The 9,146-nt window shown below is 44.7% G+C and overlaps 1 pseudogene; it reads left to right on the top strand.

Annotated features, from left to right (window-relative positions):
• Positions 1-5,922: 5,922 nt before the first annotated feature.
• Positions 5,923-9,146, top strand: part of LOC127227825 (transducin-like enhancer protein 4) — a 123,739-nt pseudogene continuing 120,515 nt past the window's right edge.

Here is a 9,146-nt window from a genome sequence, read left to right as displayed (position 1 = left end):
TTGGATGGTGTATTTCTATATTTGACTTGTTTGGTCATAGAGTAAAGTAAGTCCACAGTTCTCTTAATTACTCTAGGTTGGTGAAAATTCTAGGATCCCTTCCATTTCAGAACTATTGTTGTCTGGGGCTGGTAGTTTTATTATCCCCATATACTTAGCCATTGGGGTCAAAGTACTGATTTTTTTTTCAGAATGAGAAAGATATTTCTTGATCTTATGTGAGTCTTATTCAAAGTAAATCTAAGTAGCCCTTCCCCATCACACAACTCAATGAAAGCCCCTGCTCCCCAGCACAAACTAAGAGTGATCTTAAGGGTTTAGTTATTGTTAACACTTTAAGGAAGAATGCTCTTTTCTTCCCCAAGTCTCCTCAGTACCTATGCAACTTTGCCACCTGAAGCAAAGGAAACCAACCACTAATAAGGAGCATCCAAGCCAAAGGTAGTCTTGTCTCTATCACTCAAAATAATGGCAATCAACAGACAAAGCTCTGGCTCCCAGAGAATCTACAAGTCTGACATTTTCTGTGACACTGACATACCAAGTTCTTTAATAAGACTACTGTTTGTCATCTCCATCTTACCCTAGATGAAAGGGTGGTGACCAGTCACTGAACAAATCTATTGCCGATCTACAAATGGTCTCTAAGACCCAGTTTGTTTCACTTCACATTCAAAAAGACCTTGCATTTTTTTGAATTGCATACAGCCTTCATCAAACTAAAATTTGCCTGCCAGTAAAGGCACACAGTCAATGTGTGTGTGTGTGTGTGTGTGTGTGTGTGTGTATGGACACATGTCTCCAAAATCGACTTATGCACAGATGAAAACAATAGGTTGGTCTTTCATTGACCTGGACCCAAGAACTTATTCTTAAATCATTCCTCTGGGTCCTCTCCTCTCTGTCCATCCAGGAAGCCTTCAATCTGAAGTGCCACCACCCCAGGGACTGGGGTTCCTCCCACTTGTTTCTTTCATAGCTTTTGCCCTCCCTCCCACATCATGCTCCAAAAGAAACATGTAAGTTCTCAAGCAGAAAAGAAACTTTTTTGTTGTTGTTATTTACTGTCAGACTGGGTTTAGGAGGAAGAGAAATATAAAGTATTATGACAGCTCAGTATAAAAAAAATCACCCACAACAAGAAATGATGAAAAAATGACTGGTAAAAGTGACAAGACTCTCCCCACCAGGGTCTCTCAAACTGTTTCTACCTGCTAATCCTTTTGTTAGAGAAATTTAGGGTAAGCTAGGGGCTGAAGGTATTACTACAGGTATACATATCAAGCATTTACTGATGATAAATCAAAAAGAAATTTATTTTGAAATAACTCACTGATGTATATATATAATTTAACCAATAAAAGAGAAAAGACATTTACATACTAATAAGGTAGAAGTGCTTATTTATTTTTTACACAGAGAATTAAACTTAGCTGAATATCTGATGCTGCTGCAGGAGCATCAATGTTTTCAGATGATGATACTATGAATATAATCACCAATTCAGACACCACTTTGCATAAACACATAGAATAAGATGGCAGAAGTGTGTGTAGGGCCACCCTTTCAAATTGTTGGAGATTCTGTCCTAATCTCAAACTAGAATTCATTGAATGATTTTTTTATGAAGCCTGTTGCAATTCAAACAGCAATTTTAAAAATCAAACATTCTAACACAATCCTATCCAAAGACACTAATTTGATACTTATATGTGGAAGAATAGTGGTAGGAAAATATTAAAAGTCTGTTTTCTATAATTAAATTATTTTTCCATAAGAGCAGAAAACTTTGTAACGACACTAAAAAAAACATTGAAATTCATAACTTTACAGTAGTCCAGACTCTGAGCCAAGGTGTTCCAGTCACTTTTTACTATGCTGCATAGGATGCAGTAGAATGTGCTTTTCTGTGTGTTCAGAACCAAGGCTATGGCCCTGCAATGGAACACCGGGGCCAGAAAAGCCTTGCTCATTATACATTTGATTTGAAATTAATTTTTGTTGGTGTGTCTGAATATTTTAACTGTAGCTATTTTATGTCTGGGTGTCTTTGAGATATAGCACCTAGAACACATAAAACAGGTATAAAAAGAAGCAACTGCACTAGTACACTAGTACTGAGGTAGAACAACCTTACCCACACCTCACCTCCCATCCTCCCATGCCTGCTGAAAATGAATTATTCCTGGCAAGACCCTGAAGACTTGAGGTCTTAGTACTGGACCTTGCTGAGAAAACTGTTGTAACTGGATGAAAAGCAGATGATTCCAGCTGAAACCTGCTTTCTGTAACTCGCCAGAAGTCCAAACATCAGCATCTGCTGAAAATGCCTTTTTTTTTTTTTTTTTTTTGCAGTGTTAGAGGAAGGTATAACCAGACACTTGCTCAAAGCCACCTAACTGTGGACTGCAGGAAGCTTTCTCATTGCTGCTGCCTCCTGCTCCTTGTTCTCTGGGATTGACTCCAATACACTGGACTAGAAGGCAAATTTCTTTTGTCTTGGAATCTCTCCAGGGCCCCCTATTGATGAACCTGTTCCCTCAACCAGAAAATATTTAAAAAGGTCCAGATTCAGCTCATTTGAGCAGACAAAGAAGGTAAAAGGTAAAACCAGGGTATAAATCAGTAATAGCATGTTTACAGGGTTAAGTCCTCTTATTTTTGGCATTTACTTTATGCCTAACGGGTATGTTGTGAAATAACAAATGATTTATAGTCATTTTTTTAGTAAAAAAAGTGTGCTGGTTTGGCATGTCACCCTGCTAGGCATGGCTTATATACCAATGGTGCCACCAAAAGCCATCTCATATGAGATCCCTGGAGTCTCCCATTGTGTGATAGAACAAAATAAGCTCCCTAAATCATTTCCCAGACTGGCTCAACAGTTTGTGAAAGCATTTTCAGAAGCACAGGTAGTTGACATGATCAACAGGAGCACCACCACTGTGCTGGGGGCAGGGGCTGGTGGGTGTGCCGTCCCACTTGGCGCCTAGCAGGCAGATAGGTACAAGGCCAAAAATGTAACACATGTGGCCAACAGACTGCAGTTTAAAAGTGTACTTAAAAAAAAAAAGAAAGAAAGAAAAGAAAGTAAGAAAGAAAAAGAAACACCCTGTTTTCTCCAGACACTTTCCCTGTTGACATAAAGTGTTAAGAGGTTAAGAGAAAGGGCTCTTCTACTACAAGCTGATATTTCCTAGGAACAAGTTTCTTTCCACCCTGACCCTTTCCATAGCCCTTCAGGCTCTAGTATTAAACTTTTTGTTTCCTGTCCTGGGAACTGACTGCATGGAATTTTAGTAAGTTGGATCCAAATGATAAGGCATCTTTCTATACTGAGAACACGTGGGGCTAGGGATTTGCAAAGGCCTTCAACAAGCATTTACTGAGCACCAGCTACAGACCAGGCATCATCCAGGGCATTTGGAGCATAGCCCTGACTAACCAACTTCCCGTTCCCAGGGAACCTACTACCATTTTGACTGAAATAGAGAGAGAACATGTAACTTCCCACAGAGACTGGGAATAAGCCACTAAAAAGTTCCAGGGAAAGCAAATAAGCAACCTCAGAAAAACGGCTGCTGTTAGTGTTCTGAGACTCAGTGTCCTAATGCAGACATGGTATCACTCAAGCCTTCTGAGAACTGTTCAGAACACTGCTGCACAATGGACATCTGTGAACTTCAGAAAGTAATTCAGGGCCAGCAAGATAGCTCAACAGGTAAATGCACTTACCATGTGTGAGCTTGATTCTCAGTGCTTGTGCTTTTTTTTCTCTCTCTCTTCCCCCACTAAATAAATGTGCAAAAAATGTTCTAAATTTCTTGGAAGCCAGGTTTAAAAAGCAGGCAAAATAGAAACACATTTTGCTTAAGTGATATTTAAAAATGTAATCCCAATATGCAACCATTATCAGGCTTTTGTTTTTAATCCCCTCATGTCAACATCCTGTCTTTATGTGACTATATAGCTCTTTTATTTTAGTTTGGCCACATTTTAATAGTTGGGTTTATGACAGAGGCAAGTCCTCTATCGTCTTATTTTGGAAAAAAAAATATCTGCAGAACGGAAGTATTCTAGGAGATTCGGTTCTGGATTTTTAGTAGACCATTCATTGCCCTGTGTCCGCAGGGCAGAACGCCTTGAGTTGGGCATTAAGCTACTGATTTCCTTTTCCATGGAAAGCGTTATCAATAGGAAAAACTGTTTCCCCACTTTTGTTGAACCAACAGTAGTAGCTGGTACCTCGAGTTAGAGTGGGACCCAGAAATAAATGTCCCAAACGCAGTGACATTGGCTATAATCCCGCCTGACTTTTTCTGAATGTTTCTGATTGCCCAAAGGTCAGAGGTTTTTTAGTGCGGCTTGCAAGCTCCAGCACGCCTTCTAAGCTGTAATTGTAACGAGCTGAGCTGCCTCCTCTAGACCCTGACCCTCCTTCCCAAGCCATCTTGGGGACCTTTTCAACCCGGGACGAACTAGACTTGTGGCTCCCAAGAAAAGAAACGTTTGAGTCGGCAGGCCGGCAAGGAGGCTCTGGGACCGGCCCAGTGCACGCCTCCAGGCTGTGGCTCTAAACCGGGCTGACCGCGTCCGCGCTCACGCGGAAAATTATGCCGACTCCAGCAGCGCGTAAAATGGATGTGAACCGCACGGAGTGGGATCAGCGCGATCCTCCTCTCTTGTCTCAACAGGGGTTTCGGCGCGTTGCACAAGGCCGAGCTTGTCTCTTTACTGAGACATCGGGCCCTAATTGTGCGCACCCCGGCGCGGCCGCCCAGCCCGGGCTGTGCGTCGGGCGGGAGACGAGCCTCGGAGGGCGTCTTCGGACCGGCCTGCAGGCTTACCGCCGCCGCCAACGCTGCCGAAACCTGCTTCTAAAGATGCAGCCAGGGCAGCAGCGACAGCAGCAGCCGCGGCTCGCCACCCCACGTTACTTTGATTGACAGTTGAACAAATGTTTCCGCGGTTCGAACGCTCGCGCTAGGGAACGTTGGCCAGAGCGAGGCTCCGCCCCGGGCGGGCCGCTGCGCCCCGCCCCCGTCAGTACCAATCCTTTTCACTCATTGGTCGGAACTACTCGTCACGCCCTGCCCCCACGTGGGTCCAGCCTGTCCGGCCCCGCCCTCCTAGCTCGCCATTTGTCAGCAGTGAAATGATGGGCAGTAACACAGAACGGCGATTAATGTTCAGCCATCTCCGATTGGTTGGTGTGGCGCCCTCGCGCCGCGGAGGGCGGAGCGCCTGGAGAGCGCCGCGGAGAGCGCGCGGGGCTCGCTGGAGATTGTAGTCAATCTGGCGGCATCCATGGGCACAGAAGCCTCCCGACGACTACATCTCCCGGGATGCTCCACGGGTCCACCGCGGACAGTCGTGAATATGTATCAGAATGTTAATGATTAGCTGCTGCTAAATTTGGTCAAAGAAGTCACCTACACAGAGCGCGTTGTTAGAGCCGTTCCGAGCGGGCGTTCGGCTGTTGGCTGCCTCTTACACACTCGTGTATTATTTTGAGGTGGTGTTCGCAGAGTTTGAGAGAGAATTTTAAAAAGCCGCAAGCGTTTCGCTCTTTTATTTTTATAATCCCCTTCAATTTGGGGCTAAAAAAACAGGAAGGAAGAAAGGAAATGAAATGTGGTAAAAAGAAGCTAAAAGGTGCCTTTTAAAAGATCGTTGCTGTGAAGTGAAAAATCTCCAGAGAACCCCCAGCGCCGCGAGACCTCTTCCGAACCAAAGGAGTTTGCGCTCGCTCCCAGGGAAGAAGCGACCATTCATTCCGAGGAATAGCAGCCAATTAAAAGACAAATAAAAAAAAGTTTGGAGTGGGGCGCGAGCGAGCGAGCGGGCGGGCGGCGCTCGGCGGGCGCGGGGCTCGGCGGGCGCAGGGACGGACGGTGCCCGCCGCCCTCAGTGACGCCCGCGGGGAATGCGGAGCCGGCCGCCCGCGCCCAGCCGCCGCGCCTGCCTGCCGCCCGCGTCACGCGAGACCCGCAGGCCCGGGACGCCGCCGCGGGGCCCTCGAAGCGGATGAGCCGCGCGCCTCTGCTCGGCGCAGCCAACTAAAGCGGCGTGAATGATTCGCGACCTGAGCAAGATGTACCCGCAGACGCGCCACCCGGTGAGTGGCGCCGCGCCCGCCGCCCTGTCCGCGGCCGGCCGCTCCGAGGGTGCGGGAGGCGACCGACTTGTAGCCATTTTCTTATTGTTGTCTCCGAAGCCCCCGGGAAGCGCGCGCCGCCGCTCTCCGCTCGCGTCGCTCTCCCGAGGGGCGAGCCGGGCGGCGCGAGTCTGCGGGGGTGGAGGACGCGGGCGGCCGCAGGCCGGACTCGCTCAGCTAGCTGACGGCTGCCCGACGCCATGGCGCGGCTGCCCCCGACGGGCCACTTTCGATTCCGGGTAGGGAGGGATGGGCGCGCGGGGCCGGGGGTTCGGAGCTTGGTGGGGACGGTGAGGTGAGGGTGGTGGTGGGGGGAGAGGCTGAGGAGCGAGTCTAGGGGCTGAGGGAGGCCGCCTGGAGGCACCCCGGACCCCTGCGGGGGAGTGAGAGGCGGGAGCGGAGCGACCCCCCCCCCCATCACCACCGCGGGCTGCCCCCCTGCGATGTGGGCTAATTAAATATTTTATTGTTGTTCTTTAGGCACCGCATCAGCCCTGCTCAACCCTTCAAATTTACAATTTCCGAATCCTGTGATCGGATTAAGGAAGAGTTTCAGTTTTTACAGGCTCAGTACCACAGGTAACGATGTTGACTTTAGCTGATCCTCCTATTTGCTTAGCTCTTGTCTACCCCCCCAACACACAAACACCACCCCCCTTTGCTCCCCCCCCCCGCACACCACAAAGGTGTTACCTTTTTTTCCCTGTGGGCAGAAAAGGCAAGTCAGGGCCTCTTTTCCTTCAGGCAGGTGTAAAGAAATTAAGCATTTTCATCTCTTGTAAACAGAAAAGGAAGCAGAACAATCGAAATGGAGGGGACTTGGAAAACGCTGAGGCCAAACTTTCGATATTGATTTATTGGGTCAGGAGAATGGAAGGTTGGGAAGATTCTGGGGCCTTTTGACTTCTTGGTTCTTTATTACTCTTGTGCTTGATCTCTTCCTTCTGCCATTCCTTGGCATAGCTTGAGAGCCCTGGGAAGTAAGCAGTGAACCATTTCATTACTTTTATAAAAAAACAAAAAACAAACAAAACAAAAAAAACCAAACAAGCAAACATGCTTTCCTCTTCAAGGCTCCAAGACTTGGAGTCCTTGTGGAATATGTTTGTTTCATTGGATCCTTAATGATGCAGAACTCATACTGCATATATGCAAGAATGCAAACAAGCTGCTGGTCCAGATCAACACCCTTCACCCCCATGGTATTCAACTTATCTGTATCTTTTGGAGGGAAAAAAAAAAAGACATTATTCATAAGACTTTTGATTTTGATTTTCATTAATCTCATAAAGGTAAAAACCATCCCTGTGGCATTTTTATGGACTTAGTTTTGCTTTTATGTATAGTTATTGTCGATGTTTATTTTCTTGTTTTAGTAAGTGAATTTAGTGAAGAATATTCAGTTCTGGATGAAGTTGCAGAAATAAATTGGCTAGAGGGTTTATTTCCTTCAAACATAAAGCCCTGTCTTTCCCAACCCCCACAGTTTATCCTTATTGAAAAGGCAAGACCAGGCTGGTTCTTGTCGTGCTCATTTTTCTCTCTTGCCTTTCATTAGTAAAGTGCTGTTTAATATCATTGGTTTGACAATAGGAGGTGATGATTTAGAGGAAGGGATATGGATTTGGAGTGGAAGGGTGTAAGTTAAGTTCTGCACTGTACTTAGATGATTTTATGTCTTGAATAGTCTGAAGCTGGAATGTGAGAAACTCGCCAGTGAGAAGACAGAGATGCAACGGCATTATGTCATGGTAAGAAAACTGTGTCACAGATTCAAAGTGCTCATTAGCCTGGGATACTGAAAGCAAGAATACATTTTAAATTGCTGGAGGCTGCAGGATACATCTCAGTGGCCCTGCCAGGAGTGTTGAGGTTGTGGGTATGTGTCCATTAGCAACCTGTAATTCTAGGTTGTTATAACTTGGCTTTGACAACCAGCTTTGATTTAAATTTTCAAAAAGTTCAGTTGCATGGGGTATAATTTTCTTTGCTTTGTTTTTACGGATTGAAAAAATTGGGGAAAAACACTAATGTTTTGTTTAGTCACAAGCAAAATGTTTTTGTTAGTGGTTTTCTTTGTTGTTTTATTGCTCTTTCTCCAATTGTAAACAGACAGTTTTTCTATATACTCTTAAAATTAAATGTGTTTTATGCCTTTTAATTAATGATCTGGGTAGGAAAAGACAACAGACCCCTTTTCAGAAATTTTGCCATTTATCATGCTACTCTGTTTATAGTTTTGTGTGTATGCTTTCAATTTCAATAGTGTTATTTTGGTTCCTAGGAGTGTTGATTTGAGCTGCCAGATTTTCTGTGCTGTAGTTATACTCCCATTCAGACAAATCAAATCTATGTTTACAGAAGTATTATGAAGCATTTTTATGATTCAGAAGTATATTTTGTGTTAAAAGAACTTGCAGAGTTAGTCATTAATTTTCTCTCAAGCTCTTCTGCTTTGCATGTGTGAGTAGTACACTAAAACTAATACCTGAACTCTCAGGTAACATCACCTTTTTCAGCAGTTCTTTCAAATCATCAATCAGCATTTGTGGGAGATATTTTTACTGTGCTTGGGAATTAAGAGTCATACAAAACCAAGTTTTCATCAGAATTTTTCAGTTCATTTGTTTATAATGCTGGAAAGACAATTGAAAATGTTAAGAATGCTGAGTTTTAACATTAATTTTCTTGGTTTTCTAAGTTTTTCTCTTGGGGTGTGTCTTAAAGTGGTTTCTAGTCTTTTAAAGATAGTACTTGGGCATCCTTTTAACTTATTGACCCAGGCATTGTGGATGTTTTGGTTAAGGTAAGGCCTTTGTGTTGGTTGCTTTGTTTTCGGTGTACTTGGTCATTTTGAACAAACTGGAGAGATTATTTGAAAGGTACAGATTTAATTGCTTTTCCTTCTTTGACAGTATTATGAAATGTCCTATGGGTTGAACATAGAAATGCACAAGCAGGTAAGTTATTTCTTTATAATCATTTTAAG

This window comes from Phodopus roborovskii, unplaced genomic scaffold (genome assembly GCF_943737965.1).
Source record: "Phodopus roborovskii unplaced genomic scaffold, PHOROB, whole genome shotgun sequence".
Classification (NCBI taxonomy): Eukaryota; Metazoa; Chordata; class Mammalia; order Rodentia; family Cricetidae; genus Phodopus; species Phodopus roborovskii.
This window is presented reverse-complemented; position numbering and strand designations above follow the sequence as displayed.